A 10,368-nucleotide genomic window follows, 5' to 3' on the forward strand; every position below is an offset into this window, starting at 1 on the left:
CTGTCCCTTCCTCCCTGCCCCCACCCCATCCCTCTTTCTGCCCTTGTCATTCTCCTGGCCTCCCACCCCCCCCCCAACAGCAGCAGCCACTCTCCAGGAATCACAACCTCTTAGGGTTGCCAGCTCCATGTTGGGAATTTCCTAGAGATTTATGGGTGGAGCCTTGGGAGGATAAGGTTTGATCTTGGAAGTGACCACAGCAGGATATAATACCATAAACTTCAACCTTCAAAGAACCTTTTTTTTTCTGGGGGAACTGCTCTGTGTCATCTGGAGATCAGTTGTAATTCCAGGAGATCTCCAGCCCTTACTTTGAGGTTGGCAACATTAGTTCCCCTGGAGGAAATGGCTGCTTTGGAGGGCTGAGTCTATGGCATGATATCTGTCTGAAGTCCCTCCCCACCGCAATCCCCACCACCCCCAGTCTCCACCCCTCAAATATCCAGGAATTTCCCGACCTGAAGTTGGTATCCCTATCTCTTTCCTACCCAACAGCCAATCTACCTTTATCTGCCCCTCTGTCTTCAGTTTTCCATCTTCTTTCCCTCTGCAGCCTCTACTGAGAAAAACTATGGTCTTTCTCCACAGTAGGGACTAAAGTAGTTGACATTATTCTCTCCTCATTTTTCTCTAAACAACAACCCTATGAGGTAGGTTAGGCTGAAAGTATGTGACTGGTCCAAAATCACCCAGTGAGCTTCCACAGCAAGATAAGGATCTAAACCTGGGTCTCACAAACCCTGCTCTGAAGCTCTGCCCATGATACTACACTGACTTTCATAGGGTGGCTGCTGTTGAACAGTAGCAAGCAGGTAGGCCTAGTTGAATCATGCAAGTCAGGTGGTATCAAGTCACACAGAGGGTGCTGCTAGGCCAAGGTTTGCCAACCTCCACGTGGGACCTGGAGATCCTCCAGAATTACAACTGAACTCCAGACAACAGAGATCTGTCCCCCTGGACAAAATGGGTGGACTCTGTGGCATTATATCCAGCTGAGGTGTCTCCTCTCCCCAAACTCTGCCCTCCTCAGACTTCACCACAGAATCTCCAGGAATTCCCCAATCTGGAGCGGGCAATCCTAGTCCCAGGACTGGCTCCAAACTCCCTTCATACCACAGGAGGAGTCCTTCCTAGATCCAGTTCTGCTTTTTCCTTCCTTCCTTCCTTCCTTCCTTCCTTCCTTCCTTCCTTCCTTCCTTCCTTTCCCTCCCTCCCTCCCCCCCCATCATCCAGTCTACTTCTCACTGTCGTTGCAGTGGGGCCTGGAGTAGATCCCTGCAGAGGCCATTTCAAAAGGTATTGTGGGAGGGGGGATTCAACCCTCCCTAAGGGTGTTTTTTTTAAACTGTTTGGATTTTTCTGCAGACCAGAGAGTCCCTTAAGTCTGTAGAAAAACCTGTTGGGGGAGAGTATGCCCCCTATCTGTGGAAATATCTGCACGCAGAGGGGATTGTTGCAAATTAGATATATAGATTATTCATAAAAAGAGAAAATAAAGTAAATTCAGTGATTACCTTTCTGAAAGTATTTCAACTGGGGTAACATACAGAAACCTAATCCCTTTTCCTGCTTCCTTCTCTCCATCCTGTCCACCAGCCAACCGACCTTTATCTGCCCTCCAAATCTTCAGCTTTCAACAACAACACCTTTTATTGGCATAAAATATTAGACAGTTGCCATTAGCTTTCCTTCTTTCCCTTCCTCGCAGCCAGGGAAAGTGTGCACTGTTTGCAGCCTGGTCAGGCTGGGCCCAGTTGTGGAGTGCCAGGCGCTGAGCTGGGCCCAGTTGTGTGGTAGCTGCCTGGTCAGGCTGTGTGGTGTCAGTTGTGTGGTGACAGGTGAGCCCAGTTGTTCTGTAACAGCTGCCATCTCTGAGCCCAATTGTACAGTGCGATCTGCTGCCTCCAGGCCCAGTTGTGCAGTGCTGGATGTGCCACCAGGCCTAGGTGTGTGGTGCCAGCAGCTCCTGGGACAGGTCCAAGTGTGCGGTGGCAGCTGCTGCTTTTTTGACAGGCCCAGATGCATACTATTGGCCAGGTCCCGTTTTGCGGTGAGGAATCTGCACAGACTTGCATAGGGCACCTCATTTTTGCTTGAATCCTCCTCCCCACACTATTTCCTCTTTCCTTCTCCTGGGAGCCCTGATGTCTCAACTTGCCTTCTCTCCTTCCACAGACCAAACAAACTACCTTTTATCTCCCCACCCCCCCCATCTTCAGGTATATTTATTATTTATTTACTTCATTTATACCCCACCTTTCATCACCTTTCATCCCCAAAAGCTAACTTCATTTGCCTCTCCTGCATTTTATCTTGATAACAGCCCCTGTAAGGTCCATTAGGCTGAGAATATATAACTGGCCCAAGGTTACCCAATAAGGTTCCATGGCAAAGTGGTGATTCAAAATTTTAAAACTTTGTTCTTATACTGTGATCCAAATTTTTGACTTAAAGTGGTGATTCAAGCCTGAGTCTCCCAGATCCCAGTCTGCAACTCTAACCACTACACCACACTGTCTTTCATGGGGCAACTACTGTTGAACAGTAGTGAACAGCCAATCCTGGGTGAATCATGCAAATCTCATGGTATCTAGTTGCCCAGTGGTAGCTGCCAGGCTTGGTCCTCAGTGTGCTGTCAAGCTCGTGCCTTGCTTGCCAAATATTTCGTGTTTTCTTACACTCATGTTCTGTTGCATTAGGGGTTATTGTCCCACATTTCATTATTCCATTGGTTGTGTTATGGATTCACATGAATTCTTCTACAACTCCTGTGTTGAACACAACCTTGTTCTTCTTCACTGCTGTTTATCATCTCTGCTGGGAACTGGGGGGGGGAGAGGATGTGTACAGCTGTCTGCTTTGCTTGGTTAGTGTCAGCTCATAACAGTTCTCACGCAGGGGCCTCCCAAGTGTGTTGAGAACACCTTGGGAAGTATATGATCTCATTGTTGTGTGACCTTGTAGTCTGGAAAGCTTTTAGATAATGTAAGCTTGCAGGTGTTAGGGGTAGTCGCAAGGGCAGGGGCAGACATGTGGTGGGCTGAATGTGAGCTATGATTGGTCGTTTGGCATTTATGGACTTTCTTGCTTTTAGTATCTTGGCGGAGCTGGTGTCTGGGCCCCAGTTCTGACACAGAAGCTGTCTATGCTTGGAACCTTTCTATTTCTTAATAAACAAATCTTGCTGCTACAAGAGTGTTTGTGAGAGTGAGTGCATCCAGGACTTGACATGTGCTCTCCTTCAAAGGATAAAAATCCCCTGAAAAGAGCCCTGCCCCTCCTCCCGAATTTTACTGACACAACCCAAGGCTAGCTATACTGTTGTGGTTGCCCAACAACCCCCAAAATGGCCACTGAAAGGGCATTCATTTCTTAAAGCTACAGATACCTTTTCTATTTGGGGGGGGGGGAGGTTAGCCCCAGTGAGCATCAAAGGCCATAAATGCCTGGAGACCATTTGCCCATGTTCTCACCTTTGTTCTTGGCTTCAATAACCAGACAGAGACCACAAGGTGTAGTAGCAGCAGTCTTTAATTCACAGACAACACAGGTTACTGACAGACTCTTTCAGCCCAAACATAACAGCTTGCTTAGCTTTTTCTCTTAAACCTTCCTATTTGCCTCACTGCATGTCTCTTTTATCTGCGGCCTTTTCAGGTTTGTAGAAAGACCTGTTTTGTCTGTTTGTGGCTCATTCTCTGGATATTTGGCCACATTAAAAATTAAATATACTGATGTACAAACTTCTTCCTCAGTTCTATCCATTAGAGAGTTCTGGTTCCATAATTATGTAAAAGATAGCCCTATCTGTATGAATCAAAGAAGTTTAAAAAAAAAACACTACAATTCTACAGAATACAACACCAGACTTATTTCTAAATGTTACATGTTATCATGATAATGTTATCTTACAGATAAGTTGATTGCTGAAGATGCAGGAGCTAAACTCAGCAATAGTCTTCTGTCTAAAAAAAATATTTTAAACAGAAGATTATAGTCTTCTGTCTAAAAATATGCATAACTTTACCACCAACCTTTTGAAGTTCGTTTAACAGATTTTAATAACTGATACTACATATTTTTAAAAAATCCAGCTGCCCTGGGTCTATGCCTGCTGACAGAGATGAACTGGGAAGAAACAAAAGAGAAAGAGACAGAGGTAAGTTAAGCAGTGCCACTGTGCCCTCTCAGAATTGCTGTTCATCACTCATTCCTTTAGCGCTTCACTTGTTCCTTTTCTGAGGGAGGTACCAGTGCCTAATGAAACAATTAAGGCCTGACAGTTTAAATATGCTCTTCCATTCTTTTCAGGCATAAGTGCCAGCCGTCAAGACAAACTATCCACACTGCTTCACTATCAGTAGAGTCATTGCTAGTCCAAGATAGAGGGCCCTAAAAATAAAAGCCATTCTCTATGTGGAACTTAATCAAGTCAGGCCATGTCAGGCCTTCAGGGCAAACTGTGCTGAACTCATTTTATTATTCTATTTTTAAGCATCAATTCTTTGAGTCCTTCTGCATGTCCTATTTAACACCCACAAAGCTCCCTCGGCATACTCAGTGTCATGTAGTGGTTAGAGTGTTAGACTAAGATCAGGGAGACCCAGGTTCAAACCCCACTTTTCCATGGACGTTTGCTGGATAACTATGGGTCAGTCGTACACTCTTAGCCTAACATGTGAACACATATGAACTGGGGACCTTCTGTATGTCAGGCAGATGTGTTCCCACTGAACCACATCCCCACCTGCAGCTCCAAGCTGCAAGAGAAGATCAGATGGGGCAGCGTAGAGCTGACAGCTCCATGCTGCCTTGGCTGGGGCTGCCTTGGCCGAATAAAAGCCAAAAGAAATTGGCTTTTTTGGGCTGAGCCATATTGGTAGCCAAATACAGATGTGTATTCGGCTTAATAAATACAACAAAAATACTGGTAAGGTATTTTCCAGGTATTCATTCAGTTCTGTTTATACCAAATGCACACCCCTAGTTGTTACAAGAAACCTCTGAGGTAGGTGGGGATGTGGTTCAGTGGGAACACATCTGCTTGGCATACCGGCAGTCCCCAGTTCAATCCTCACCATCTCCAGATCTGGCAAATGCAAAAGACCTCTACCTGGCACCCTGGAGAGCCTCTGTCAATTCTGACTTTGATGGACCAAGGATCTAATTCAGTATAGGGCAACTTTGCATGTTCATATGTGTTATCCCCCAAAATACCATATATATATATATATATATATTGCACACCCCACTAAGGACAATGATGTAAGCCGTTTTTTTACCGTTTGGGTAAAATGCAGTTTAAAAATAAATAAATAAATAAATGTTCAAAGTTTTAATACTAACATCTGTAAGCTCCTACCCATTTCTATCATGTTTTATCAGGAATAGTGAAATGGGTACTTCTAGCTTTAGAAAATGGATTTAAACCCCATCCTTCACTACCTGAAGGAGTCCCAAAGCGGCTTACAATCCCTTTCCCTTCCCCTCCCCACAACAGACACCCTGTGAGGTAGGTTGGGCTGAGAGAGCTTTCTCAATAACTGCCATTGAGAGAACAGCTTTGAAAGAACTTGTAACTGACCCAAGGTCACACCAGCAGCTGCATGTGGAGGAGTGGGGAATCAAACCCTGTTCTCCTGGATTAGAGTCCGCACTCCTAACCACTACACCAAACTGGCATAGGTTAAGTATGTGTTGTATGTTTTTGTATGTTTGTATGTTTTTGTATGTTTTTCAGAATCCTGAAATACTTTGTTTTTAATTTTTCAGTTTTATCATTTTTTTCTTCCTTAGGACGAACTCTTGTTTTCTTATACTGTCTGTATGATAGGACTTTGCACAGAAAAAAGCAATGTGCTCAAACTGGATGGGACTGAATAATTCTTCTAAAGAAACATTAACAGAATCTCAGGCACAAACAATACACAACCGAGTTCTTTAGAATTGCTTTTCCTTCTTTCTTCATATATTATGTCTTATCGCATATTCCTAAAAGATGCTGTGCAATTTTTGATAATCTAGTCTTGTTGGTCCTTTGAATGAACACCATGAGTGTCTGCCTGTGTGTTAGGGGGGGAAACGGTGACAAAATGAAGATGCTGTGTAAAGTTCTTCATTTCCCCAGAACCTTTGGGCTGATTGTCAAAAGTCATTCTATAGCAATATTTATTTATTTACAAACCTTATATCCTACCTTTTTTGCTCTTACAAGGGCCACCAAGGTGGCTAACAATTTAAAACCTACATGATAAAATTACTATTAAAATCAATCCTCCTTCCCAAACATGCACCATTAAAACAATTTTAAAAGCGTTAAAGAGCTAAAATACATACAGAACAGTTAAAATACATATAAAACATAAAAATTAATTGTCCAGTGTCTTTCCCATTGAACCTGATGACTGGTAACCCATGATGACCTGAACAGAATGTGCAGTGCAGACCCTATGCACAATGGTTTGATATTAGTCATAAAAAGTGGTTGATAGTTCTGCCATAATTTATAAATTAAATCACATCCACACTCTCAAAAGCGTTTTATCAGTCGCTAGCAAAATTATCAAACATTTCTGTTGTATTTAATAGAGATTCACCTCCATCGTACTTAACAGGTTATGGTGCTTTTGTCCAGTCAAAGTTCTTGGCCCCTTCCTTCATTTTTAATTCCAACAACTGAACTTTCCAGATAACACTAAGTTTAAATAGTTTGCATAAATATTGAATGCTGAAGTGTCTAAAGCTTGCAACAGGAGGAGACTTTTTATTTTTGTTTTTGTTTGTTTAAATAGTTGGCTAGTATGGTGCCTCTTTGTCCCCTACACCTTTGCCCTGAGGTGTAAGATCAAAGAGTGTTAGGGTTTTTCAAGTTTTGTCAGCTGTTACAAAAATCCTGTGCCTGCAGCAAGGGTGTTGGTATTTCATCCACTGTTGACAAGACAACTGAAGCAATCTCACAGAAGATGAAAGATGGGATCAGAGTACCATGAATCTTGTGAGTACTTGTACTTATGAAATACAGCTATTAAAGATAATAAGGATATGGTCAGTATTCAGCCTGGACATGTTAAATAATTACAGATGTCAGACAGGCCTGTGTGCAATCAAAGACCAATAGAGCTGGCACCTCAGTTTGAAAAAAACAAAAGAAATTGTACTATTGAAGCTGAATTTTCCACTACATATTTTTTCATCACTCCAGGCTATATTAAACCTAGAGCATAACTGGACAATTTCACCCAACTTTGTGCCTTTCATGGGAGTAACAGAAGAGGCTGCACAAGGGAGATGGGTTTATGTTGGACTACATTTCCCAGAGGGTCATATTAAGGGGACTTGGTCCATGATATCTTCTAGGCAGTTATGGCCTTCCAGCAAAACTAATTGCTATTCTGTATAAGACTTTGTAACAAGAATTTCCCCACATGCAGTCAAAGTGCTATTTTTATTACAAAACTATCCCACATTTATAAACATGGAGTTATGAAGAAATGTCACAGTATATTGTCAGATCTTGGAAGCAAAACAGGTCACACCTGGCTAGTATTTGGATGAAAGACCTTCAAAGAATATCAGGGTCGTGATGTGGAAGCTGGCAATGGCAAACCACCTCTCAATGTCTCTTGACTTGAAAACCCTACAGCTCAGAAGGTCATTTTTATAATGGAACAGGAGTGTAGTCTATTGTAATGTTTATTGTTTGTATCACCTTGCTTTCACTGCATTGTGTTCTGCCTTTGTAACTGACTTTCTGGATTATAGTATGTCATGCCTTAGACCAGCAGTACTCACTCCGTGGTTTGTGAAAGCCATATTTGCAATTACCATCAAACAGTGGCTGTTTCAGATGGAAAGCATCTGATAAGCACAAGCCAACCAGAAGCCCACTTTCCTGAAACATGGAGCAGGTGCCACATTAGAGACTAATGATCAGCAGAGCCACAGGTAGCTCCTGGGCCTCTGATAGGTTTAGTCAGTTTTTACTGTAATTCCAGTACTATTGCATTGTTCACTGCATGTCTAAGGTAAGCGACAAATGAAACAAATAAACAGAAGGAAGGAAGCACTGATCTCAATTATTTCTCATGCCACTGTTCCTTCATTAAGGCAAAGCAAATTTGAAGCTGGTGTGGGAGAATATATGTCCAAGTGTTTTCAAAATTGCTATGTAGTTTTGCTGAGCAAGTTTATAAAGAATGGTGTGTGTTATTTGTGGTGATAAAGAAACTACTGCCCAAACATATTAGGAATATCAATCCTTTTAGTGCCTTTTCTGTATGCTACTGTGTTTTTTCACAACTGTTTCTGACATCCTTCTTTGTTCTGTGCAATTCTTGGCTAAAACCAGCAATCTTGTTAGTATTTCTCACTGCCAGGGATGTCCATGTATGAAATTTACAGCATCTTTATTATGCATTCTCAGTTTTATATATATTTTTCTGTGTTGCTTCCTTATATACTTGTTCCCTGGTTAATTGTTTTGAGGCCTGATACTTGCCTGATCTTTAAAAAGCTTAGGTTTTGGTCACATCAGCTTCAAGACATTAAAATTACATTTCTTTAACTGGTCCACATTCAATGCATTTTTTTCATTCCTTTTCAGAGTGCCAGTAATCATTTAAAAAGCTTTGCATCCTTAAATGGGGGAAACAAGAACGGGGAAGTGAAGCAACTGGAATTCTCATGCCATATATAATTCTAAACTTCTTACGTTACCATGTCTCTTCACTGGCTGTGCTCTAAAACAAGTATCTGGCTTGGGCCTGGATTTCATACAAATAGTATATCATACCAAAATATGGTCTTGATTGCTTTGAAACTAGTATAAATACAGCCATTGAACTACAACAATGAAATATGTTATGCAAATTACAACTCATTTTAAAACAGTTTATTCTGATTGCTTACAATGCATGAAAATTATAATGCTGATGTTCAAAAGCTGCATTTTAAAGCCTTCCAATCAAAGTTATGAGACGGTGCTAATGTCACTGTGTATGCATGTTGCTTTGCATGACACAGGTCTATAGGGTCCACGTGCAACCTGCCCTAACCTCCTTTACAGTTGCTTTAAATATGGGTACTTTTGATATTTTTAGTTAACAACTAGAGCATGCATGCAAAGACTAAATGTAAAACCTCTACATTTCTATTTATTTATTTAAAATATCCTACCTTATCTCCCTGGATTCAAGGCCACTAACAAAGCAATAAAAAGTTGCAAACACATAAAAATAACATAACAGTAAATTAGTAAAATTAAAATATCAGAAAGAATAAAAACAGCATCTCTTATATATAATTCTGTTTTGGTCATGGACTCTTCTGAACATTCCACATGCTCCCAAATCAATTCGCTCCCTGATCTGTCACTCAGAAGTTGTCCCTATTTACTGGCTGTGTTGCCTGAGTCTCTCCTCCAATATTCTAAACAGTTTGCTGTTCTTCTCCCCCCAATAGCCAGTCAGAGCACGGAGGTCATTTGCATATGCAGCCTGATTGGCCTTTGCCTCTAACATTCTAAACAGTTCGTCGTTGCGAGTCATTGAATGTGTCTTGAGGTAAAATAAATATCCCAATTTCCCCTTAAATGGTCACTGTAGTTGCCAAAATACATATCCCAATCTTCCCTTAAATGGTCACTGAAGTTGCCAGTCTCCCTGTCGGGCCTGGAGATCTATCAGAAAGCACCATGTTCCTCAGCCACAGCACATCGTTTCCGCTACAGAAACTTTCCCAGCTATTACAATGGCTGCTTTGGGCAGCGGACTCTATGGTATTATATGCTGCTGAAGTCCATCCACACCCCAAACCCTGCCCTCCCCAGGCTCTACCCCCCAAATCTACAGGTCTGGCCCTCCCCTTAGTATTGCGAGCCTCCAGGCAGCACCTGGAGAAAATGGCCGCTTTGGGCAATGAACTCTATGGAATTGTACTGTGCTGAGGTCCCTCTGCACCCCAAATCCTGCCCTCCCCAGACTGTACCCCTCAGATCTACAGGTCTGGCCCTCCCTTTAGTATTGCCAGACTCCAGGCAGCACCTGGAGATCTCCAAGATCAGTTCTCCTGGAGAAAATGGCTGCTTTGGGCAATGGCCAAAATACATATCCCAATCTTCCCTTAAATGGTCACTGAAGTTGCCAGTCTCCCTGTCGGGCCTGGAGATCTATCAGAAAGCACCATGTTCCTCAGCCACAGCACATCGTTTCCGCTACAGAAACTTTCCCAGCTATTACAATGGCTGCTTTGGGCAGCGGACTCTATGGTATTATATGCTGCTGAAGTCCATCCACACCCCAAACCCTGCCCTCCCCAGGCTCTACCCCCCAAATCTACAGGTCTGGCCCTCCCCTTAGTATTGCGAGCCTC

The sequence above is a fragment of the Gekko japonicus genome, unplaced genomic scaffold (assembly GCF_001447785.1).
Source record: "Gekko japonicus isolate JY-2015 unplaced genomic scaffold, Gekko_japonicus_V1.1 scaffold913, whole genome shotgun sequence".
NCBI lineage: Eukaryota > Metazoa > Chordata > Lepidosauria > Squamata > Gekkonidae > Gekko > Gekko japonicus.